Genomic DNA, 27208 nt, shown 5'->3' on the forward strand with positions numbered 1-27208 from the left:
TTTTGTCAAGAAATTCTCCAGGAAAATTGCCCTGATATACTAGAAGCAGAGGGTAAGATAGAAATTGAGGGAATTCACATCACCTCCTGAAAGTTATCCCAAAATAAAAACTCCCAGGATTATTATAGCCAAATTCCAGAACTTCCAAGTCAAGGAGAGAAATATTGCAAGCAGCCAGAAATAAACAATTCAAATATCATGAAGTCAGTTAGGATTACACTGTATTTAGCAGCATCTACATAAAGTGCTTATAGAACTTCAAGTATCAATTCCAGAAGGCAAAAGCCCTTGGATTACAACCAAGAGCCAACTAACCAGCAACACCGAACACCCTCTTTCAGGGGAAAAGTTGGACATTCAACAAAATAGGGGAATTTCAAACTTTCCTGCTGGGATGACAGAAAGTTTGATCTTCAAGTATAGGACTCAGGTGAAGCATAGAGAGGGTGAAAGCAAAGGGCAAATTATGAGAGATTTCATGATTTTGAACTGCATGTATTCCTACATGGGAAGATAGTAATGATAATACTCATATGAACCTTCTCATTTAATAGAGTAGTTAGTAGAAGGAGTACACACACACACACACACACACACACACACACACACACACACAAGTCACAAGTGGGAGCTGAATTTGAAGGTATAATATAAAGATGGCTTTTTTTTAGTTTTTTTTTTTTTGCAAGGCAAATGGGGTTAAGTGGCTTGCCCAAGGCCACACAGCTAGGTCATTATTAAGTGTCTGAGACCGGATTTGAACCCAGGTATTCCTGACTCCAAGGCCGGTGCTCTATCCACTACGCCACCTAGCTGCCCCATAAAGATGGCTTTAATGGATTAAAAGGGAATGTACTGGGAGAAAGGGGGAAAGGGGATTTTGTATTATGGGTTAAAGTATTTTACATGAAAGAAGAAAGAAAAACGTTTTTACAATAGAGTGGAAGAGGGGAAGGCAAGGGGGAACAAGTGACCCTCATTCTCATCGAAAGTGGATCAGATGGGGCAGCTAGGTGGCGTAGTGGATAGAGCACCGGCCTTGGAGTCAGGAGTACCTGGGTTCAAATCCGGTCTCAGACACTTAATAATGACCTAGCTGTGTGGCCTTGGGCAAGCCACTTAACCCTATTTGCCTTGCAAAAAAAAAGTTGATCAGATCTTATCTCTTATACTTTTTGTTTCTTCCTTAAGGATATGATTTCTCTCTCATCACACTCAATTTGGATCAATGTACAACATGGAAACAAAGTAAAGACTGACAGATTGCTTTCTGTAGGGGGTGGGGGTGGGGGGAGGGAAGTAAGATCGGGGGGGGGAATTGGAAAACTCAAATAAAATGTTTAATAAAAGAAAAAAAAAGATTACTCTTATGGGGAGGGCAGAGGGAAGGAAGAGAGAAAGAAAATTGTGGTACCTAACATCTCACCCAAAATAGATATTGAAAATTATCTTTGCTTAATTGAAAAAAATGAAATTTAAATAAAAAACAGAGTTATTAAAAAAAGAAAGTGGATCAGAGAAGACATAAATACATACTTAGTTTGGTATAGAAATCTATCTTACCCTAGAGGAAAAAAGGAGAGGAACAGGCTGGGAGAAAGAGGACAGGGAGAAAGGAGGGAGGGGTGTAGGTGATAGAAAAGAGGGATGATCATGGGAGAGGTTAGTCAAATACAACACACTTCTGAGGAGGGACAGAGTGAAAGGAGAGAGAGAACAGAATGGTGGTGAGGAGAAATAGGGTAGAGGGAAACATAGCTAGCAATAGCAACTGTGGGAAAAAATATCGAAGCAATTTTTTAATGAACTTATGATAAAGAATGCAATCCATCTCAAAGACAGAGCTAATGGTATCTGTATACAAACTGAAACACACACACACACACACACACACACACACACACACACACACACAACACACACACACGAAATGGATAGAGTAGTGGATAAAGCACCGGCCTTGGAGTCAGGAGTACCTGGGTTCAAATCGAGTCTCAGACACTTAATAATTACCTAGCTGTGCGGCCTTGGGCAAGCCACTTAACCCCATTTGCCTTGCAAAAAAAGCAAAAAAATCCCACCAGAGAGCATAGGAATAAATAGAATATTACTTAAAGTGATATATCTAAAACCATCAGCAAGTATCATGTACAATGATGAACATATACAAGCCATCCCAATAAAATCAGGGGTGAAACAAGAATGTCCATTATCAACACTATTATTCAATATTTATTAGAAGGATTAACTTTAAGAGCAGCTAGGTGATGCAGAGATAGAGTACTGGCTCTAGAGTCAAGAGGACCTGAGTTCAAATGTGCCCTCAGATACTTAATACTTATTTAGCTGTGTGACTCTGGGCAAGTCACTTTACCCTACTGTCTTGCAAAAATAAAAAAAGAAGAATTAACTTTAGCAATAGAAGAAAAACAAATTTAAAAAACTGGAATAGTTAATGAGGAAACCAAACTCTCACTCTTTGTACATGATATGATATATAATTAGAGACTCTTAATTACTTGAATCAATGGACATTTTTAGCAAAGTTGCAGGAAATAAAATAAACCCACATAAATCATCAGCATTTCTATACATTACCAACAAAGCCCAGCAGCAAGAGATAGAAAGAAAAATTCATTCAAAACAACTGTAGAAAACATAAAATATTTGGGTGTCTACCAATGAAAACAAACTCAGGCGGCAGTTAGGTGGCACAGTGGATAGAGTACTGGCCCTGGAGTCAGGAGTACCTGAGTTCAAATCCAGCCTCAGAATCCAGCCTCAGATACTTAATAATTGCCTAGCTGTGTAAGCAAGTCACTTAACCCCACTGTCTTAAATAAATAAAAATTTAAAAAAATCTCAGGTTCTCTCTCTCTCTCTCTCTCTCTCTCTCCCTCTCTTTCTCTCCCTCTCTTTCTCTCTCCATATATATACATATATATATATATATACATACATATATTCTCTCTCTATATAGACATAAATATATACATATATAATTACTAAATACTTTTCACAAAAATAAACTGATATCTAAACAACTGGAAAAATATTGGGCACTCATGGGCAGGCAGAGTTAATATCATAAAAATGACAATTCTACCTAAATTAATCTACTTATTCAATGCCATAGCAATCAAACTAATTTTACAGAGCTAGGAAAAATAATTTACTTATTTTTTTCATTTTTCTTTTTTTAATTTATTTTTATTAAAGATATTATTTGAGTTTAACAATTTCCCCCCCAATCTTACTTCCCTCCCCCCACCCCACCCCCCACAGAAAGCAATCTGTCAATCTTTACTTTGTTTCCATGTTGTACATTGATCCAAATTGAGTGTGATGAGAGAGAAATCATATCCTTAAGGAAAAGACAAGAAGTGTAAGAGGTAACAAGATCATACAATAAGAGATCTGTTTTTTTTTTTTTTTTCCTAAAGAAAAGGCAATAGTCCTTGAACTTTGTTCAAACTCCACGGCGCTTTATCTGGATACAGATGGCACTCTCCTTTGCAGACAACCCAAAATTGTTCCCGATTGTTGCACTGATGGAAGAAATGAGTCCTTCAAGGTTGATCATCACTCCCATGTTGCTGTTAGGGTGTACAGTGTTTTTCTGGTTCTGCTCATCTCACTCAGCATCAGTTCATGCAAATCCCTCCAGGCTTCCCTGAAATCCCATCCCTCCTGGTTTCTAATAGAACAGTAGTGTTCCATGACATACATACATCACAGTTTGCTAAGCCATTCCCCAATTGAAGGACATTTACTTGATTTCCAATTCTTGGCCACCACAAACAGGGCTGCTATAAATATTTTTTTGTACAAGTGATGCTTTTACTCTTTTTCATCATCTCTTCAGGATATAGACCCAGTAGTGGTATTTCTGGGTCAAATGGGTATGCACATTTTTGTTGCCCTTTGGGCATAGTTCCAAATAGCTCTCCAGAAAGGTTGGATGAGTTCACAGCTCCACCAACAGTGTAATAGTGTCCCAGATTTCCCACAACCCTTCCAACAATGATCATTATCCTTTCTGGTTATACTGGCCAGTCTGAGAGGGGTGAGGTGGTACCTCAGAGAAGCTTTAATTTGCATTTCTCTAATAATTAATGATTTAGAGGCAAGGAAAAATAATTTAAAATTTATCTGGAAGAACAAAAGATCAAGAATATCAAGGAAACTAAGGAACAAAACACAAATGAAGATGCTGTACCCTACCAAATCTAAAATTATATTATAAAGCATGAGTCATCAAAACTGCTTGGTACTGGCTAATAAACAGTGGTGGATCAGTAGAATATATTAGGTACAAAAGAAACAGTAATAAATGATTACAGTAATCTACTGTTTGTTAAACCCAAACATTCAACTTCTGGGATCATAACTCACTAAAAAAAACTGCTGGGAAAACTGGAAATTATTATGGCAAAACTAGGCATAGAACAACATCTCACCTATGCCAAAATAAGTTCAAAAGGATACATGAATTAGACTTAAAAGGTCATACCATAAGGAAACTAAAAGAGCAAGAAATCCATTAACCTGTCAGACTATGGAGAGGAGGAAAATTTATAACCAAAGATGAGATAGAGAACATTATGAAATGCAAAGTGGATGATTCTGATTACATTAAATCTAAATGGTTTTTTCCCATAAACAAAACAAATACAGCCCAGAAAGCTGAGAAAGTGTTTGCAGTCAGTGTTTCTGATAAAGAACTCATTTCTAAAATATATAGAGAACTAGTCAAATTTATAAGAATACAAGTCATTCCCCTTGATAATTGGTCAGAGGATATGAACAAACAGGTTTCAGATGAAAGAATAGTTACCTTTAATCATATGAAAACATGCTCTAAATCACTATTAAGTAGAGAAATTCAAATTAAAACAACTCTAAGGTACCACCTCTCACTTATCAGATTGGCTACTATGACAGAAAAAGGAAATGATCAATGATGGAGGGGATGTAGGAAAACTGGGACACCTAAACAGTACTGATGGAGTTGTGAACTGATCCAACCATTTCAAAGAGCAATTTGGAGTTACATCCAAAGGGCAATAAAACTGTGCATAACCTTTGATCCAGTAATACCTGTATCCCAAAGGGAAAAACCAAGATGCATGTCAGACTCACATTCATAGCAATTCAAAAAAGAAATGGAATTTGATATCAATTGTGAAATGGCTGGATAAGTTGTGGAATATGGATAGAATGTAATATTATTGCAACATAAGAAACAATGAGCAGGTAGATTTAAAAAAACTTGGAAATATTTACATGAACTGCTGCTGAGTACATTGTCCACCTTAATAGAAACATTATGCAATAAACATCTATGTTAGACTTCGCTTTTCCCAGCAATACAGTGAGCAAAGACAATTCTAAAAGACCTGTAATGGAAAAGGCCAACCATATTCAGAGAACTAACTATGGAATCTGAATGATCAAAGAATACTATTTTCACTCTTAAATTTGTTATGTTATTTTTTCTTATGAGTTTTCCCTTTTTTCTGATTTGTCTTTCAATATGCGAATGATATGTGTAACACGATTATTCATGTATAACCTATTTCAGATCACCTGCTATCCTATGGTGATGGTGGTGGGGAGGAAATTTTACAAAAATTGCAATTAGAAAAATAATAATAAAGTACATATATTTCACTGAAAATTACTTGCTTATGTGCCTTAGCAATGTCACGGTTTTCAAAGAGAAATGGAGGCCCTTTCAAAACCTCTCCGATTTACCCTTTACCATTCTGAGTAAAATAAATGATGTGGCTTTGGCTTTTGCTAAGACTGCTGTTGCATATGTGGTTGCTTAGTTGGTAGAGCAGGTGATAGATTCTGGATCTGTAGGGGAGGTGATGGATGAAGATAGTGATGGGGGAATCTTGAGTTACTGCCAGGCATGCTGCTGGACTTGGCCTTTGCGGCAGATGCAGACCCTTGAGGCTAAGAGTTGGTGGGGCTCCTAAGGAGGCCTAGTGCGGTTTGTCCCAGCCTGGAGAGGTTGTACTGTTCTTGTTCCCTCTTTGGTAACATACCTTGAATTTGACTTTCTTCAGTCACCTGGAAATATGCATGTTCCATCTATGGAACCTCCAGTCTCTGAATGGAATACTGTGGGATGTAGAGGCAGTGGGCAAATTAGAATAAAAGGGCAGGTTCAATCCTGAATTCAACAACCTATTTCCTCTTTGACTCTCTCCAACATATGGTTGGGTTTGCAGGGACACTTGAACAAGACATGCCTCTTATGCAACAGTTAAACAAAGGAGCTCTCCTAACATCCTGGGGTCTGAAACCAGACTGGAAGAAAGGGTAGGAAAAATTTTACTCCAAATCATGGCTAATTTATTAAGAGTAAAGAAAAAGCCTGGATGTGAATTTCATTGCCTACCTAAGCTTCAGGGCTGCTTAGCAACAATGTGAAAAATGCCAGAGTGGATTTGAAAAAATAGATACACTCAAACTGATGATGGAGTTATAAAATGTTCCAGCAATCCTAGAGGACAATTACAACCTATGAGCAAAGGAATATAAAGCTGTGCATACCTTTCAACCCAGCAATACCACTGCTAGGTCTGCATTCCAAAGAAATCATAGAAAAGGGAAAAAAGACCTTTATATACAAAAATATTTATAGTAGCTGTTTTTGTGTTGCAAAGCAATGGAAATCAAGAGGATGCCAAACAATTGGAGACTAACTGGACAAGCTGTGATAAACAATTGTGATGGAAAACTATTGTACTATAACAAATGACAACCAGTTTGCTTTCAGATGCGAAGATTTATATGAACTGACACAAAGTAAACACTGTACACAGTAATAGCAATGTTGCAACCAGGCTCAATTTTGAAAGAAAGCTACTCAGATCCTCAACAGTTTTAAAGGACTCATGAAAAATTCTGGCCACATTCAGAGAGAAAACTGCTAAACTCTGAGTGCAGATCAAAACACATATTTTCATTTTATTTTTCTTGATTTTTTTTCAACATACCTCATATGGAAATCTATTTTGCATCACTTCACATGTATAATTGGTATCATATTGTTCACCTTCTCAGTGATTAGGGGAGGGGCCTGGTGAAGGAATTTTGATACTTAAGAGTAAATAAATGTCAGCAATTTTTTTCATTATTCCCAGCTTCTCTAATTTAGTTATGATATAATCTTTTATACCTAGGTCATGTACCCATTTGGAATTTTATTTTGGTGTTTTGTATAAGATATTGATCCAAACATCTACTTCTGACAGACTAGTGTCCAGTTTTTCCAGGTTTGGTCAAATACTGAGTCTTGTTCCCAATTAATTACGGGCTTTAAGTTTATCAATCACTTTGCTACTCCATTTTGTGCTATTATAAATCTGATGTTTCACTGACCAACCTTTTATGTATTTGGTATGTTATCAAAGAGAGAACAAGAACAGTACAGCTTCTCAAGGCTGGGACAAACCCCACTAGGACTCCTTAGGAGCCCCACCTACTCTTAGCCTCAGGGTCTGAATCTGCCCCAAAGTATAAATAAGTATCAAGTATCAAGTGATTTTAATGATCACTACTTTGTTTGCAGAGATAGACACACTGAGAATTATTCAAAGGGGTATTAGTAAAAATAGTTGAAGTAATGACTATAATACCTAATTTATCCCAGTTATGAACTGGGAGGCCATCATTAAAGCATAAGGTTTTTTTTTTCCTTATATTCCTTCTTCTTACATAATAGCCATGGATATGGGAAGCTAAAGCAGATGCTAACTCAAGTTTTTCTTTCCTATATTTGTTTCTATGATGTGTTCTTTGATCCACTCATTTAGGACTTCATTGTTGTCTTCATTTGATTCTCATTTGTGGTGCCTGACTCAATGACTATTTTTATTGCATTGTGCAAATGATTTATTTATTATTTCTCTCCTTTTCCATTTAATTCCAATATCTTTTCATTTATTTCCAATTTTTTCCCCAAATAGTCAGTTTTGCTAAAAAGAACTAGGAGGTGCTGAGAAATAGGTATACTCTTTATTATTCCATTCAAAAAATATAAGCTCTAAATTGTCCAGCAATTTGCTGTTCTGTATTTTCCAGTTTTGTTTACTTTCTGTTAAACTTATCCATACTTGAGGATATTGAAGATTCCTGTCACTATTGTGTCACCATCTTATGTGATCTTGTAGCTCAGTTAATGTTTGCTTTGTCAATTTGTATGTTAAGGAATCTGAAGCATATAATTTTATTTCTGATATTAGTTTATCTATGGCTCCTATAAGTGATTGTAAGTATTCTTATTTATTGTTTTTAAAAATTTTGAATATTTTAACTTTGTCAGTTAGCATAATTGCAACTTCTGCTCTTTTGGATTCATTTGTTGTACAATATATATTATATAATAAACCTTTTTCTTATCCTCAAAGTTTTAGAAAAACTGTCTTTGTTTTTAAATGTGTTTGTCCTAAACCAGATTGTAGGGTCTTGTTTTCTTATCCAATGGGTTTTTTTGTTTGTTTTATTGAATTGTTTAATCCATTCACATTGAAGGCTATAAAAAGTAAGAATTTTTTCTGATGGATTTTTTTACCAAGTTATTTTTTTCTCTCTTCTGCTGTAAACAGTCATATTTCTTCAGTTATTTTAGCATAATCTTTTTTAAAGTGATCCTGCAATTTCAATTGCAATCAGAAGATTCCAATGGCAATCTTTCCCTTCTCTATTTGCTAACCCTTTCCCGTTTTTATTAGAAATTCAATTTTCTTTCTTTTAGCTTATTTAATTCTTCCTCTTTTTTCCCCTCTTAATCAATCTGATTTCCTTTTTCTCTCTCTTCTCCTTCAACTGATCCTGTTCATTAACTTTTGTCTTCATTTTTTTTTGTAATCCTTTCCAGAGATGATTTCTCTCACTCTCCATTCTAGTTTTCTAGTCTCTGGTTCATGAACCCTATACTTATCTATCTATATTCTCTGTATTCCTCATGGAATGAAAATTTCTGAAGTATTCAATCTGGGCTTCCCCCACCCAGGCAGTTTCTGCCCCTGCCTTGTAGAGCTTGTTCTGGCATTCTCCTTTTCCAATTTGCCTCACTCTCAGAACAACACCAATTCCTGCAGGAATTGCTTGGGGTTTCACCCTAATTAATAAGTCAAAACTCAGGAAAAAGAGAATTAAAAAGTTTATTAAAAATTGCATCTGGGTCAATGTACAACATGGAAACAAAGTAAAGACTGACAGATTGCTTTCCATGGGGGGGGGGGAAGGAAGTAAGACTGGGTGGAAAAATTGTAAAACTCAAATAAAATCTTTAATAAATGGGAAAAAACTGCATCTGGGTAATAACATGTCAATTAGCCAGAGATTCAAGATGACTTTCATAACAAGATAAGACATTTCAGAAAGGTCCACATTAATAAAAGGGGATGGGACATTGCATCTCAGCTTCTCCTCAAGTGACAGCATATGCAGACCAATAGATTGTAGGTTACCTGCTAAATGAGGGATAAAACAAAATCATACAAAAGATCTAATTGTTGGGGTAATGCCTCACTCAAAAGTGATTTACAATCAGGCCTGGAACAATTGATCACTGAATCAGCATAACTTTAAGTCCTCCTTTGGTGCTTACCGTAGATATAGTGCAGCACAATAACTGGTTTCATAGCACCTCTTTACCCTTAAGTATGTTATCCTACTCTCTGCGACTCATCAGATCTGCTACTAATTAATTTGAGCAAGCATCAGTAGCTACACACCAGGGAACTTAAACTTACAAGAGGAAATAAGTATACTGTGGCATGAGAATCACAAATCATAATCCCAGATTTCCTTCAGTGTCATAAAGTTTAATAAACTTAAGCCCAGAATGACAATTTCATGCATCTTACAAGAAGACAAACCTTGCTAAATAAGCTTTATATGTTAACTAAAGGAAGTTACACATCAAGTCATTTAAAGGGTTCACCATATATTAATTTTGAAGGGGAGATTTGCATGTCAGCAAGGTCACTAAGAAAATTCAGTAAACATTAAAAACCAAGAAACAAAAGACCAAGGTAATACAACTATGATAATTAATATTAAATAACATCAATTCTTCTTGTAACTCAGTCCCAATTGTCAATCAGTATGTTTCATGTTGAGTCTCAGTTGTCCCATGTCCCATCTTGCTCCTGGCAATGACTTTCCTTGGACATTTGGGAATGGGCCTCATTCCCAGGGCAGTTCTACAGTAATCTCTTTCCAGTGGATTTGTTTCTTTGGTTCCAAAGCACTTGCAGAGATTTCCTAGATAATTCTACTCAAATCTGTCCATAACCAGGCTCAGTTATTATAAAGTCTTAAATGTTATTTTTCTAATAACTAATTCATGTGGTGAAAAACCCACTTTAGTCTTATGATTTTGGTCTAATTAACAAAGGAGCTATGAGAACATTAAATTAAGAACCTACAATTCATTGAAACTTTAAAACCTTTTAGTTATTACAATCATTTTCTGAAATTTATATATAAAGTTCTGAATCCAAATTTTAGAATTTATTATTTTAACTTGTTCAAAGCTTCAAATATGCAACTATCTTATTTTGTTGCTTTCTAAAAATGTTTCATGCCTGGTAATTCTCCAATAAAGAGAAGATATTTTAAAGATCTTATCCTAATACATGAATATATAGCTGTCAGCATTCATTATAAGTAGATGCTTTTAATCCCTAGGCTAAAATGTTGCACAAATGAATTTGCTTAAAAGAAACATTTTTAGTATTTTAAGAACAAACGTGTCCCATTTCGGTATTCCTCTATTTCCCTATTTCATTGAGAAAGAAAGAGGAACGTAATTATAATAGCATCAAAACTGGTCATCTAGGTCTAAGCCTAAAAGCACAGAATGACTCAAGATAGAATAAAGAACATCCTTAGCTCTATCTGATTTCAGCTAAGTTATAGTTAAGTTTAAGAGCAGCCAGTCTTAAAGAAGTTCCACCCCATTCACAGGGTATCATAGTCAACTGGGCTCAGGATTAACCAGGTGAAAAACTTCACTATTCAAAAATAATAACACCATGGGGAAACCGAGTCAAGAAAATCTTCTCCTTGTGTCACACTAAGGTCATTTCCTGAACATTTCCCAGGCCCAGATAAGTGTTTTTCTTTTGCAAGGCAATGGGGTTGAGTGGCTTGCCCAAGGCCACACGGCTAGGTAATTATTAAGTGTCTGAAGCCGGATTTGAACTCAGGTCCTCCTGACTCCAGGGATAGTGCTCTATCTACTGTGCCACCTAACCCCCTCCCCAGATATCCACTTGTAGCAGTTCCCAGACTACACTCTCTTTGAACAGCACATGGGATCTCCCCCTTGACTGGTAAACTACTGACTTCATGATAGTGCAGATAATCATTCCTGAATTCCAAACTTAGGATATTATCAGAGGCAGCTAGGTGGAGCAGTATTTAGAGCACCGGCCCTGGAGTCAGGAGGACCTGAGTTCAAATCCGGCCTCAGACACTTATTAAGTATCTAGCCGTGTGGCCTTGGGCAAGCCACTTAACCCCATTGCCTTAAATAAAAAAAGGATACTATCAGATAACAGTCCTATGAGATTTTACCTCAAACAGCAAGTTTCACTAATCACAGCTTAGGGCTAGATGCAATTATTATTTCTCTCGTGGTTTTACAATAATAAAACATTTACTAGACCTTTAAAAATTTACTCAACCTCCTTTTTCTTCTCTTTTTTTTCCTTCTTTTTCAGTTGAAACACATCAAGGTATAAAAATCAATCATTAGAAATTAATAAAATTATTACATTCTGGATCGACAGAGACAAGTTGAATATATGCTAGTTTATTCAAAAATCCAGAAAAACACTGACAAAGTTGCTTTCAACATATGGAATAACATATCTATCTCTTAAGATATTCAACATTCACCACTTAATGCAAAAATAAATCTTTAAGATTAAAATTAGGTGAGACCAAGTTGGCTAAAATTGTAACTTTAATATGTACTATTCCAAGCATAATTTCACAATCATCATAAGTGATAGGTAAATAATCTTAGGTGAAACTCACTGTTTGCTATAAGCAGACTTGAAAATTTCCCCTCGTTTTTTAATTAGGAATAGAAGTGGCAATCCCGTTTTCTTAGCAAATCAGTTCACTGTTTAGGGATTTCACCTTTACAAAGCAGATTGTCTCAAGAAACTTTGGAAATTTACAAATAAGGAGATTTTACAAGACCTTTTCTTGTACCTTTTTTCACACAGTAATTATCAATTTTTTTCTCTCAAAATATACTTAATTAGCTCCTTCTTCTCCACGTCCTTATTTTCCTCCTCTTTCTCACCACACTACCATCATCTTCCTCTTCTTCTTCTTCCTCCTCCTCCTGCTTCTCCCTCATTCCCTGGGAGTGAATCCATCTTGGTGCCTCTTTTGTAAAGTGGTGGCTGAGGAGACCCCTGGTATCCCCATGGCTGTTGAAAAATCAAATAAGGAGTCAAAACTGAAAACAATGATCATATTAATATGAAGGTGGCAAGGCAATATGATTTGATGGTACAACTCAAGATTAAGAGGCACACACAATTTAGTAAACTTATGAAAGCCTATTGTATATAACAGATTTTGTCAATGAGGCAGATCGGATTTTCAATTTGTTGGGCAACTAGTCAATGAAACACATTTGCATAGTTAGAAATGGAAGAATAAGATACAATCATTGTAGTCCAGCAATAGAAATGAGGTATTTACTAAAAAGAGAATCTATATAACTACTTCAGAACTGTGCTTCCAAGAAAACCAATGTATTCACAATTAGAAAACCAAGATTTGGATCTTCCACAACCTGACTAGAGCAGCATAGTTTCTTTCTTCTTTGAATCCCTTCACCCATTCATTTATGGTACATAAAGTAACTGGATTAAGTTCATAGGCATAATGAATTAAATTTTTTGGTAAACTAATGGTCAATGGTATGTTTTGATCAACACCATATGAAGATAGGAAGGGGAAAAAACTGATTCTGTGAAAATATTCCTTCTCCAATAATGGCATGCTCTATTCAACTTTTATCTTTATAGTACAGAAAGTTATTTAGCTCTCATTATTTAAAAAAGAACAAAAAACAAAAGAAGATCCTGGAACACCTTGTTTGATTGGATAAGTTCAGTGTTTTTTTCTTTTATCACTGTAAAGCCAAGGACTTTTTTATGACTTTTTTGTATATAGCTGCTCTATGCAGGGCAATATCTGTCTCTCAGTAGGAATAAATTACTACAAAGAAATCGATCCTAAGGGTGGCTAGGTGGCGCAGTGGATAGAGCACTGGCCCTGGAGTCAGGAATACCTGAGTTCAAATCTGGCCTCAGACATTTAATAATTACCTAGCTGTGTGGCCTTGGGCAAGCCACTTCACCCCATTGCCTTGCAAAAAAAAAAAAAAAAAAAAAAAAAAAAAAAAAAAAAAAAAGAAAGAAATTGATCCTAGATAGTTTTTCCTTCAAGTCAATCATCTTGTTTAAAATAAAGTTCTTGTTTAAGATAAAATATGTACACCCAATTAAATATTTAATAGATTTTTATATTATGACAACAACCACTAATGATTTAATAATTTCAAAGAAGCCAGATCAAAAGAAATTTTCAGCAAGTCTCATACAATAGTTTCACCAACAAAACAGGAAATTTAGAAACAACATAAAAATAATAAACTGAATTTTTAAAACATAACAGAATTTAGCGATACATAGAACTCGATGTCAAATAACATTAATCTATATGAAGCCAATGTTTTTATAATTTTTAGCATTTTACATGACATATCTAAAACCTGGCATGAAATTATTAAGTATGGATTAAATGCAGATAATTAAAGAAATAATAATAATATTAACAGTTAACATTTATATAGTGCTCGCCATATGCCAGGTACTATAATATCCACTTTACAATCCTGTGATCCTTGTAACAATCTTGAGAGGCTGGATACTATTATCTCATTTTCCCCTTTATAGATCAGGAAACCGAGATATGACACTATCAATAAAGTTCTGAAAGCAGATTTTTTGACTCAAATTTTCATGATCCATAAGCATTTTTCCTTCTGTCTTAATGCCAAACAACAAATGCAATTTGCATTAAGTTCCGATTTACCACAATTATCCTCAAAGGAGAACATATTTTACTATAAATGAAACTACATTATGATTTCATTTCAGGACCACTGAAGTCTGGGTTTATGTTCACTAATGGTAATGTGTAAGTCTCAATTCATTTAAGGGTCATTTACTGCTTGCCTTCAAATTATAGGACCAGCTACTTTCAGTTAGTCTCTTGCCAAAAGATGTAAAGAACAGTCTTGAATTTATACTCCTCTTTTAAGATTCATGAAACTTTTCAGAATTATAGAAATTGCAAACATAAACTCTATTTTACAGTAATGAAATTGTTGTATATGTTCTTCATATATAGATTAGAACAGACCCTTGTAATACTATACTATCTATAATTCAATACTGCAAATATATTTCTATAGTTTCCATATAATTCAATAGTTTCTCATATTTATCTTATTGAATGAGATCAAAATCTTCCTTACTTCCTTCCAAGTTTTTGTAATTATTTACTTTCAAGTTCTTTATTCATACTGTTACTGTAAAAAAAAAACTTCAACTTCCATTTCCTTTTATCCCTAACTTGAATAGTTATCTCCTCCTTTTTTTTTCAAGTTTAGAGTAAAGCCCTTCACAGCTGCATTTGTCTTGCTGCTTTCATTTTCTGACCAGACACTGCCTTTACCAATCATATCCCAGATTATCTATGGAAACAATCTTCAATTGATTGAAATTTTTCTTCTTCTCTTTCTTAGCTGCCCCTCCAATTGGCCCACAGTCAGAAAGGGAGAGGTACTGTACTCTTTTCTGTTTATGTTTTAAAAGTCTTGAAAGTAGGGGAAGCTAAGTGGTGCACTGGATAGAGCACCGGCCCTGGAGTCAGGAGGACCTGAGTTCAAATCCAGTGTAGGACACTTAATAATACCTAGCTAGGTGTACCTGGGGAGATCACTCTTTATTTTTTTTATTAAAGATTTTATTCATTTTGAGTTCCACAATTTCCCCCCCCCAATCTTACTTCTCACCCCCCACCCCTCACAAAAAGCAATCTGTCAGTCTTTACTTTGTTTTCATGTTGTACATTGATCCAAATTGAGTGTGATGAGAGAGAAATCATATCCTTAAGGAAGAAGCAAAACGTATAAGAGATAAGATAGACAATAAGATATCTGGGTTTTTTTTTCTAAATTAAAGGGAATAGTCCTTGAACTTTTTTCCAAACTCCACGGTTCTTTATCTGGATACAGATGGTATTCTCCATTGCAGACAGCCACAAATTGTCCCTAATTGTTACACTGATGGAACAAGCAAGTCCATCAAGTTTGATCATCACCCCCAGGCTCCTGCCAGGCTGCACAATGTTCTTCTGGTTCTGTTCATCTTGCTCAGCATCAGTTCATGCAAATCCCTACAGGCTTCCCTGAATTCCCATCCCTCCTGGTTTCTAATAGAACAATAGTGTTCCATGACATACATATACCACAGTTTGCTAAACCATTCCCCAATTGAAGGACATTTACTTGATTTCCAATTCTTTACTGGGCAGATCACTCTTAACTCTATTACCTTAAATAATTTTTTTTTAAAAATTGAAAGCCTTGAAAGTTCTACTTCAGCCTTCCTGAAAGGTATTCCAAGTACAATCATCTCCTACAACTACTGTTTCAAATCCTCTCTCAACACTAGAGAAAATCCCCGTTTTGCCTAGCATAGAGATCTTCAAATGACATTTAGAATGTCTATCTGAGTTAAGTACCTAAAGTTGTATCCTTTATTTCAACAAATATCTTTTCCCTTTTATTCTATTATTTTTCCAGTCTCTACCTATCTTCTTTGCTCAGTAGTGGACATATCAGGCAGAATGTTTGCCTACCTAGTACAACTTGCAGGCCTGAAGTTCCCTGAAGGCTCACTCCACCCAATCACTTTAAAAATACTGGCATTCTCATGAAAAAGCATGAAGGTTAGTTACTTATCAATCTCTTCTGAGTGAACCTTTTGCCTTTCCTTCTGCCTTCCCTTCTTTGTGCACAAATGAAAAAAAATTCAAAATTTGGATTTGGAAACCTATTTCTCCATTTTCCATCTTCAGTTTTGGGAGAGCCAAATTCTCTGCCACTTCACAAATTAACCAATTCCTGGAGTGGGACAGTTATCAGGCAGTACTTGATTGCTGGTTCCAGGGGGTGGAGCAGGCCCATCCACAGTGATAGCCAGAAGTGAAAACCCACAAAAGCTCCTGGTGGTTCTTTATTTGTTAAAAGGAAAATTTTTTGTTGGACTTTTTCCCTGGATAACTGAAGGAGCTTATTAAAAGTACATCAAGGACTAAAAAAAAAGTACATCAAAGAATAGAATGTTCTCAGGGAAAAGTCTGCATGAGCAGATGCAATGGGAAATGTACAAAAATATATATATATATATATATATATGTATATGTGTATGTATATATATATGTATATATATTTACATATATATATATATATATATATATATATATATATGAAATGTATATACAGAGATATAGAGTAACAGCAACATTGCAGGATGATCAGCTGTGAATGATCTAACTTTTCTCAGCAATGCTGTGACCCAAGAGAACTATGAAGGACTTATGATACAGAAGACTATCCAAATCAGACAGCTGATGGCATCTGAATACAAACTGAGACATATTTTTTTTTTACTCTATTTTTTCTCGGGTTTTTTTGGGGGGAAGCAGTTACATTTACTTTTACAACATGGCTATTGCGGTAATGCTTTTAAAAAGTACATCAAGGAAGCAACACACTGAGAGGCTGATTCTTAGAAATGGAGTCAAGTTTTACTCATAACTTCCATAACAAGGTAGAGACAATTCAAACATATCCACATAAACAAAATGGGATGGGACGTTGCATCTTAGTTGCTCCTCAATTGCCATAGGTGCTAGCTAACAGGTAGTAGGTGACCAAGTAATTAGAGGGACAGCAGGAAATCCAACAACTGCAGACTGGATGATACTTTCCCAAACAGAGTCTGGACAATCAGGACTATTGTCATAGAAAAACAGAAGTTCTGAATTGTTATTGACAAGGGAAATCCAACTCTGCAGAATCACCTCAAACCATCAGATTTGCCAGTATGACAGAAAAGGAAAATTACAAATGTTGGAAGGTATGTGGGAAAACAGGAACACTAATGCACTCTTGGTAGAGCTGTGAACTGATCCAACCATCCTGGTACCCTAAAGGCTATAAAACCGTGTGTACCATTTGAGACTCAGCAATGCTACCACTACATCTTATACCAAAGACATTAAAAAAAGGTGGAGGAGGAAATATTTGTGCAAAAATATTTATAGCAGTTCCTTTTGTGGTGGCAAAGAATTGGAAATTGAGGAAATGCCCGTCAACTGGGGAAGCCTAAACAAGCTGTGGTATATGATCACAATGAAATCCCACTGTGATGTAAGAAATCTAAAATAGGATGCTTTACGAAAAACCTGGAAAGACTTGAATGAACTAATGCAAAGTAAAATAAGAAAAACCAGAAGAATATTGTCCATATGATAATCAACAATTAATGACAGCGATTGCCAGCAATTATACGAAACAATTCCAAAGACTCATAATAAAAAATGCTACCCATTCCAGAGAAAGAACTGGTACAGCAGGAATGCAGATCAAAGTAAATTATTTTTCAATTTAAATTATTCATGATTTTTAAATTTTTGATCCATGTTTTCTTTCACAACACCAATAATATGAAACTCAGTTTTGGAAGACTGCACATACCAAAAAAACCTATGTCAAACTGTCTGCTGCCTAAAGGGAGGTAGGGGAAAGAGTAAGAAAGAGAATTAGGAACTCAAAAAGTTAAAAAGAAAATGAATATTAAAAATTGCTTTTATTTGCCATTAGGAAAAAAAGTAAAATATTTCTTTAAAAGTAGAGATGGGCATAATGTCTCCAGAAAAACATAAAAAGAATTCTATAAATTGAGCAGAACAGAAGAATACTGAACACAGTAATAGAATATTCTATTATCATCAACTGAGAATGACTTAGTTATTATTCTGATCAGTAAAATGATACAAGAAAATTCAGAAGACTTAAGATGAAAAATGTTATCTTCCTCCAGAGAAAGAACTGCTAGAGTCTGAATGCAGATCAGATTATAATATTTTCCCTTTTTTGTTTATTTTTGCAACATGACTAAGAGGAGTATGTTTTGCAAGATTCATGTGTACAAATGCTATCATGTTTCTTCTGAGTACAATTAATAGGGGAAAGGAGAAAGAGAATTCAGAACTTAAACTTTAAAAAAAAATATCTAATCTAAATAAAGAAGAACAATAAGAACAAGAAGGAAATGAACCCAAGGAGTAAAAGCGAAGATGAACAGGAAAATGTCCTAGATATTTGGACACGAAATCAAGAAAGCCCAACCAAGAATTCTACCGAAGCCACTTATAATACATATACTATCCTAGCAAAATCCCATTGAAAGTCATAACATCACTTAATTCTTCTGCCAAATGGATTACAAAAAGCATCAAAATCAGAAGTCTAATGCTGGTTCAAAGAACATAACATGCATTTAGTCTAATCCATAAATGATATTTGTGCAGCAGCTAGGTGACACACTGGATAGAGCACTGTCTCCTGGAGTTAGGAGGACCAGGGTTTCAAATCCAGCCTCAGACACTTAATTACCTAGAGTGTGACCCTGGGCAAGTCACAACCCCAATGCCTTGCAAAAACAACAAAAACAGATGTTTGTTATAGTTGTTTCTGGTTTTTGTAGGTGAAGATAACATTGTGGTTTTGTGTTTGCATTTCTTATCATTAATCTTGAATAGAAAGGAACCTTTCTAAAATACCGAGAGCATAAGAATGGAATCTGTCCTTAACATTATATAGCTCTTAAGCAAAGCTAAACACTACCTCCCAATGATAACCTTCATCCACTTCTCCCAAAAGAAAAAGGAATTGAAGACTTACCTCTCAAAAGGAAGAGGGCTGGCGGTACATGATAAAATTTGTAACCAAGAGGGTGACTTCTCAAATCTTCTAGGATATTACAGTCCTAGGAATACGAAGTACAGAAGGACATGCTACCCACTGAGAGACAGAGGAAAAGACACAGCAAGACTGATTAGGGCTAAGAGCAAAAGATTTGGAAAGACGAACTGTGTGGATAGCCCTGTATATCTTCCAGCTGTCTGGCATCCCACTACATGTAATTTATTATCCTGTAGATTTCATTTGATGAAGCCAGACTAGAAATTACAAGAAAAAAAATGCGACCAACATGGAGTCCAGTGGCCTCCATGTAGAGTCTGCCAAGCAGAAGGTCTAATGCCCAGATCACTCCTATACCTTCAATTAGGCTAACCCAGAAAACTTCACTCATCACTTTTCTGTGAAGTGTATGACAAGCAGAGTCTCTGAAAAATTCTGTAGTTATAGCTGTGCAGACATTTAATTTTTAGGAAAGTGAATAATAGCTGGTAGGGGAACTGAATAACTGACCAACAGGGGCAGAAGTTGCTAAAAGGCCCCATCCTGATGTGCACAGTAAGTCTTTACTTCACATCTCAATTCATCTTCTTACCAGATATGTCAACATGGTCAACACCTCTCTGACCTAAAAAAAAATCAGAGGAACCAATCTCACAAATTTCTCTGAGACTCAAAAGACACAGCAACTGCAAAGGGAGTGTTTCTTTTTCTTATTGCAGTTGTGTTTGGCAAAATTTTATATTGAATTAATACAGGGAAAAGTGAGAAATTAGCATGATTTTCTAGCCTTCAAACATCCAAGTTATGCCAGCACTAATTTTATGTGATTCAGTTTCCATACCAGTGAAAGATGTTAAACTACTCTAAACTATTGACAAAGTAACTCATAATACTACAGTGGGATAATATAATGCTATAAGAAATTTAAAAAGGTAACTCAAAGGGGCAATTTAAAATTGGAATGTAGTATTGTTCTATTCTTCAAGGCCTTAATGAAATTTGGATCTTCCCAAACATCAGGATCAGGTAAAATGCTCTAATACTCTTATGGCTCAATGATTTCACTCATTGGCTACCTCTTTCAATGGTCCAATCACAGCTCATCTCTTCCTGTGTGTCTGTTGTTCAGGTTCTTCCCTTAAATCTTCTGCAGGGGGTCTATTCTATGGTGGAAGGCCTTGTACTAGACATCCCAAGATTTTTTTTAGTACAGGAACTGTTCATTTCTGTTACCCTTTGCTCTCTATACATTACTGACAGCCCTCCTTTTTAAATCATATATCTCATAGATTATATATTGGCAATAATCAGTCATCTCAACTTGTTTGTCCATGGGATTTCAATGACTCTGGAGGGGTGAGTGAGGCTGATGACTTTGCAAAATTCTTTCTTACTTAAAACCAATTCAACTGTAGGTCAAGACATCAATCTCCTGATGTTACTGAACATATTAGAAAACAAAAACCCAACAACAATAAACCACAACCACAGCAGTGGAAGTATGTGAGCCCTTCCAAGGGAAGACTTATGTAAGAGTGTAAGGATTTCAAAGGTCCATCAGGAGGTAAACTCACTGGCTTTCCCTGATTATATCCCTAGACTAATCAAATTTCTGAAACAAATGCAAATCTGAAAACTCACCTTTATAAAAGAACTGTAAGCATGTCAAAATGAAATTTATCCAAAAGGAGATGACTGCACAGCTCTTCTTTGGAATAATCCTAGAATCACTGAACAGAGAAAGAAGAAGTTAACTGTAAGATACTGATAGGCCAAAAGGAGAAATTGACATTCTGGGAGGTCCCAGAATTGGATCCTAAGATCTACAATATCTATTTGCCCAAGATCTATTGCCTTTATAAATGTGCAGTGATTTTGTCACTCGAATACAAATAGGATGAAGAAGAATGAAAGACATAAAGGAAATAAAAAAGGAGGGGGGAAATATAAAAGGCAATGTCTATCACTTTGTTTCCAACAGATCAAAAAGTAGCGGCTTGTGGTAGCTAGGTGGTAGAGTGGATAGAGCACCAGTCCGAGAGTTAGGAGGACCTGAGTTGAAATTTGGCCTCAGACAATTAATGCTTGCTTAGCTGTGTGACCTCAGGCAAGTCACTTAACAGCATTGCCTTGCCAAGAAAAACCCCAAACAAAAACTGGGGCCTTAAAGAAGATGATATATGAACACCCAAGCAAGCCAAATATGATTCTGTGGTAAAAGGAAATGAAGTATGCAAATAAAAATGATGGCAGACAGTTGGACTTGGAGCCAGGAAGGCCCAAATAGCAATCCTACCTAATTCACATATAACATGTATCCTCCTGGCCTGACAAACTTACCATACCTTAGCATCATTTAATTCCTCTGTCAATTGGACTATAAAGAGTACTGGAATCAGAAGTCTGCTGCAGGAAAGAAGAGAACATGCACACATTTTACTCCTTCAATGTTATTTGCCGTGCTCCTTTCTGATTTGGTAGTTGAAATTATTATTACAGCTGTTTTTATGTTGCTGTTCTTATTGTGATTAATCCTGAACAGAAAACAACCTAGCACATCTGCAAGGGAGCAAAGAATCAAATCTGTCCCAAAATGGCAGACCCCTTAGGCAAGGTCAAATGCCTACTCCCAGAGCAACCTCATCCATTTTTTCCCAAAACAGAAGAATTAAACAGAATTACATTTAGAAGGGATGAGAGATGCTTTCACAAAGACAGCAGTAAATCAGAGGACTACTTCTCAAATCTTGCAGATTGATTAACAAATCATATGTGAATGACTATCAAAATGAGGGGCTGAGAGTAACATCAACTCATCCTTAGTGAGAAAGACTATCTATACCAAAATCCCTCTCCCCAAGCTTGGGCAATTTGGACAGGATATGACTCCAGCTAATCATCAGTGAAATTCACCTTAGATTTGAAATTCCTTATAAGTCTGGGTGGGGAGAAGTTAAGTTGTATTTTGAGAGATTTAGGTCTTAAAAAGAGGATAGAGAAACTGGGGAACTCTAGCTCTCTCCAAGAGTGCAGGGGAATTAATTAAAAGATCCATCAGGAGAAAAACACTCTGGCTTTCCTGAACTTAAGCCCCCAGACCTAACCTATTCAAATTTCTTAAACAAATGTAAATCTGAAAACTCACCTTTGAAAAGAAACAAATTAAATTCGTCCACAAGTGGAAGACTGCTTAGTTCTTCCAAGGAATAATTCTAGAAGCAATCAACAGAGAAATAAGGTTCACCTTTAAGGCATTGAGAATTCAAAAGAGAAACTGACTGCGTTCATGTCTCAGAAACTCATGCCAGCCTATAAGAACTTTTGCTCCTGGATATGGGCACTTACTTTGTCACCTTTGAGGATGAGTCAGAAATAAGATGAAATGGTATAAGGGAAATATATGATATACATATGTACACACAGCATCATTTAATTTCTGTTGATTAGATTACAAAGAGCACAGGAATCACAAGTCTGCCGTTGGATCAAAAGAGATATTATACATATATTGTATTCCATAAAATTTATTCATAGTGGTTGTTTCTCTTTTTGTATTCAAGGGTTATTATTGCTGCTTTGACTGCATTTATTATTGTGATCAGTCATGAACAAAAAGGAAAAGGCTTATTATTCCTGGGTTATGGGAATGGTATTTGTTCATTACATTATGGGAGAGCACATAAGCCAGGGAAAATTTCATCCCCAAAATTTCATCCCCCAAATTTCATCCCCAATCATCAATTTTCCCCAGAAGAAAAAGAAATTGAAGAGACAACTTTCACAAGGAGATGCAATGGTCGCAGAAGTAAACATGACGTTAACTTCTTAAGTCTTCCAGGTTAACACTTCTAAGAATTAGAAGACAAGAAATGAAGGGAAGCCTCTGGACCTTTATTGACTGTGTGTGAGGCCCTGCACCTTGACGTCTCCATTTGATGGGATCAAGAAAAGGGAAATGACAAGGAAGAATCAAATCTAACCAACATCAAGGAACATCCAAGGTAGTACGCAGTTAGCTGCAACTGGAGCCAGTCAAGCAGGGTTTTTCAGACACATTCTAATATTTGGGCCTTTGAAAACCCTGTGGGTCTCATTTCTCCTACCTATCTGTTAAGGGACTTTCAATCAAAAGGTCCCTTAAAAGGCCTATAGTTCTAGTTATGTGAACATTGACGTTTTAGGGTAATGTAGGATGGTAAGAGTAAATTACATATAATAGTGATGGGGGGGGGGGATGAATGGTTGAACTACAGGGCCAAAATTGCTCATAGGACCCATCCTGACTTGCAGGTTCAGGAAGCCTAAACTTCACAAATTCAACCTATGCTTACCTCTCTGACCTACAAAACTGAAGAAGGAAAATCTCATAGTTTTCTCTGAAGCTCAAAGGCACACAAAATAAAGAGGCTGTTGCATGCAAGGGAAATTTTATTACTAACATGTATGAGCTGCTAGCAAGTTCAGTTACATAACTCCTTTCCCCTCCCGTCTCCCCCTCTCCCTTTTTTTCCTTCTCATACCTGTGTATACTCTGCAGCATTTGGGCCTGTAGGCCCAAAATCACTCTGGCTCCCCTTGACTGGCCAACAGTGGGTCTCAGGCTAAGTCTATTTGGTCATTGTCTGAACGCTGTCTGGTTCAAAGTGAATTCAAACAACAATTGTTTCTGTTTTGGCCAGAAACTCTGGGGGTCTTATCCTCTCAGATTGAAATTCTTTTTTGGACTATATGAAAAGCTCTTCTTCCTTTTCTCATCTGCTTTAATCCCTGAGATACCCCAAGGGTCATACCCTCCCAACAATTTTTTTTCTTCTTTTTTGGAAGTGGTCATTCGTGGCCCTCTTTGCCTCATCTCTCTCTTGTGTAATTTTAATGAAGGAAAGGGCACTGTCTCAGTCAAACTGTGACCTCAGAAAGACCTAGCTTTAAAAAGCTAATGTCTCCCATTGCATCAAGGAACACCTCCAGATATCCCGATCCATATGTGGTCAATAGAATCAGATTACTTCAGAGGAGAAAGTGAAGTTGATGACTTTGCGCAGCACCTCCTCACATCAATTCAACTCACTAGCATGTCATGATATCATCGCCTTGATATTCTTTGAGAACGAAGGACAAACAATAACAAATGGTCCCCAGAATTAAAGTGCTCAAATTTCTAAAAGAAATGCAAATCTGGAAACTCACCTCTGAAAAGTAATAGTGAGGTTGACAAAATGAAATATGTACACAAGGTGAAGATTGCTCAGCTCTTCCTGATAATAATCCTAGAACCAATCAATGGACAAATAAAGTTAACCTTAAGCATCGAACACCCAAAAGGAGAAACTGATGTTCAAATCTGAGCCAATTCTACAAGAAATTTTCCAACTGGTATTGAGCATTTATGCCCATATACATCATTTTGGTGCTAACCAATTGAAACCTGGGTCTTGTGGAAGTTGAATAACCAAATAATCCCAAAATCATCATAGTGAAAGAAAATGAAGTAAAGGGAACAAAAATGATAGCAATAATTTCCCATATTTTAACATGATTTTATTTCTCTGCCTATTGGACTACAAAGAGCATTGGAATAAGAGGTCTGCTGTGGGATCAAAGGAGATAACATATACACTCCTTCAATGATATTTGCTGTGCTCAATTCTAATTTGGTAGTTGAAGTTATTATTAAGGTGTTTTTTGCTGATGTTCTTATTGTGATTAATCCTGAATGGAAAGGAAAAGACCTGGCATACCTAGAATGGGAAGAAAGAATAAAATTTAAGGTAGAGAAATACTTATGGCAGCGTCTAGTGGCCAATGTCTGGAATCTGTCAAGCAGGGGACTAATGAATATGTAACACAAATTCTCTCTATTAACCTTGGAAAACTGGAGAGCCTCAATTTTCTCAGTTGTCTGATAAGGGGCTTCCAAATGGAGGGTCTATGTGGTTCATGAATTTTTAGGGAAGTCAAGAATGGCAAGAATGAATACAAATGTGATAGGGAAGGCAAAACGATGCTTGACAGGAACATTACAAATTATCTGCTAGATGAACTATAGGATCAGGAAGTCTGAACATTACTTCCCAACTTATGCACTTACCAGACCTGGCAAGGTAACCAAGTTACTTAAACTGTATTATCCTCTGGTCTCTCCCCTGCAACATTGGGATAAGAAAATTAGTAATCTCACAGTCTTCTCAGAGGATCAAAAATGACCCCAAAATGTTGCCTTTTTTATACAAGAGTTAATCTATTTACTAGTACAGATGTGTAGAAACAGTTGCAAAGAAAGATGCTTTGGGAGTGCATTGGAACTATTTCAATGGTCCATCAGAGGCACCACCTGGGGATGACCTGACTGATATTCCCACTAAAAAGCTCTATAAATATCTTAAGCCAATTCATTTGTGGAAACTCACCTTTCTAAAAATAACAGCTTTTCAAAATGAATTTCGTCCAGAAAAGAGAGAGTGTGCAGTTCTTCACTGGAGTAATCCTAGAGCCCATGAATGGAGAAATCACATTAACTGTAAGGGATTTACAGGCAAAAAGATGGAGAACCTGAAGGAAACTCACTTTTCAAAGGCAATGTTGCCGATTGTGACAGAATATTTATGCACAAGAGTGTGGCAGCAAAGTTCTTCATGGTAGTACTCCTAAGGATGAAGAAGTGCAGGCATAACGTTAACCTTAAGGGATTCATAGGAAAAAGAGAGAAAATGATTTCCTGATTGAACCTTGACTCCAACCCAGACCTAGGACATCCTTTTTGTTTTCTTTAGGCAATGGACTTAAGTGACTTGCCCAAGGTCACACAACTAATAGGTATCAAATATCTGATCCAAATTCAGGTCCTCCTGACTCCAGGGCCATGCTCTATCCACTGTGCCACCTAGCTGCCCTAGACCTAAAACATTCTTTAGCTCTTCCAATATCAAGTTTTCTTCTTTACGTTCACCACATTCAGGAATGGAGGAAACGAAAAGGCACAAAAACAGAAAAGCAAGTCTTAGGAGAATTAAATACAGTGGTCCTAGTGTCCTTTGGAAATAGGACCAAAGAACTTGCATCTGGACAAGCACAATTTCTACCTCTTACTTGTCATCTATCTCAAGTAAGATGTGGAGAATCTCTGGTGCAAAAAAGGAACAACCTACCTGTTCACCTCAGGCCTTCCATTTCCTGCTGTCCTGCCTCTTGAGGGAAGAGGAAAGCTGGTGGGGAGAGGAATTATGACTCTGCTTCTTATTGCACAGGTTTGATCACTTTCTTACTGTAACTTTTTCCTAGCTGATCTCCACTCTTCCAAGGAAAAGGACTAGTGAAGTAGAATTTCCTATAGGACCATCTGAAAGTATGCCTCCCATATCATATTGCACTTCCTCCAAACCTATTTCCAGTATCAGCTCAATGAATCATTCTCATACCTGCTCATACCCTTTTAGTGCCAGTGATTTTGAGCCCCTGAAGGTCATCATCAAATCACATTCCACAGCCCCTACCAGCTTATTTCCTCTCAACCTTCTTACCATTCAACCTTTCCACTACGCCTTGTCATTTCCCTTCACCCTATATCATTTCTTCTCCCATTCCTTTCACATAAAGGTATTCCTGAGAGCTGGTTACCCCTAGATGACACTTTCCTTAGTCACCCTTTCCAGGACTGGCTGCACTTTCTCTCATTTTCAGTTCACTGGACAAAATATTTAAAATAGTCCTTGTTCTCCATTGCAACATCTAGAAAAGCCATCTGTGGGCATTTCCTCTGGCTGTTCCTCATAACAGGACTTCCTCAACTCTACCAGGTGACTTTCCTCACTGGCTTTTGGTCTCAAGTAAAATCTCCTCCCTCTTAATTCTAGTGTCTCCAGTTTTAATTAGCCACTATTTATTCTGTATATATTTTATCTATATTCATTTTGCACACTGTCTCCCCCATTACACTGTAAGTTCCTTGAGGGCAAGAACTGTCCTTTGCCTTTTATAGTATCCCCAGTACTTAGCACACAGTAGGTGCATAATATTGATTCACTGATTGCCTCCATATTTACTCTGGATGATACTATTTTTCTCTTTTCAACTATGCTATTTTTTTTGCAA

General features: G+C 36.4%; 1 protein-coding gene across 8 annotated transcripts in view; it reads right to left on the reverse strand.

The window, feature by feature from the left end:
• Positions 1-11564: 11564 nt before the first annotated feature.
• The window catches only part of LOC141497968 (E3 ubiquitin-protein ligase DTX3L-like), a 30451-nt gene continuing 14807 nt past the window's right edge, over positions 11565-27208 (reverse strand). For 5 of the 8 annotated variants that reach the window (XM_074200870.1, XM_074200869.1, XM_074200865.1 and 2 more), the window contains 8 exons: positions 25528-25764; positions 25209-25263; positions 24308-24387; positions 22266-22332; positions 21466-21526; positions 20762-20850; positions 19100-19219; positions 11565-12476 (listed from right to left, as the gene is read on the reverse strand). The gene's annotated coding sequence lies outside the window, so the exon portion shown is untranslated. The remainder of the gene's footprint in view (positions 12477-19099; positions 19220-20761; positions 20851-21465; positions 21527-22265; positions 22333-24307; positions 24388-25208; positions 25264-25527; positions 25765-27208) is intronic. The other 3 variants (XM_074200863.1, XM_074200867.1, XM_074200868.1) reach the window with 3 other exon arrangements.

This window comes from Macrotis lagotis, chromosome X (assembly GCF_037893015.1).
Source record: "Macrotis lagotis isolate mMagLag1 chromosome X, bilby.v1.9.chrom.fasta, whole genome shotgun sequence".
Lineage (NCBI taxonomy): Eukaryota > Metazoa > Chordata > Mammalia > Peramelemorphia > Peramelidae > Macrotis > Macrotis lagotis.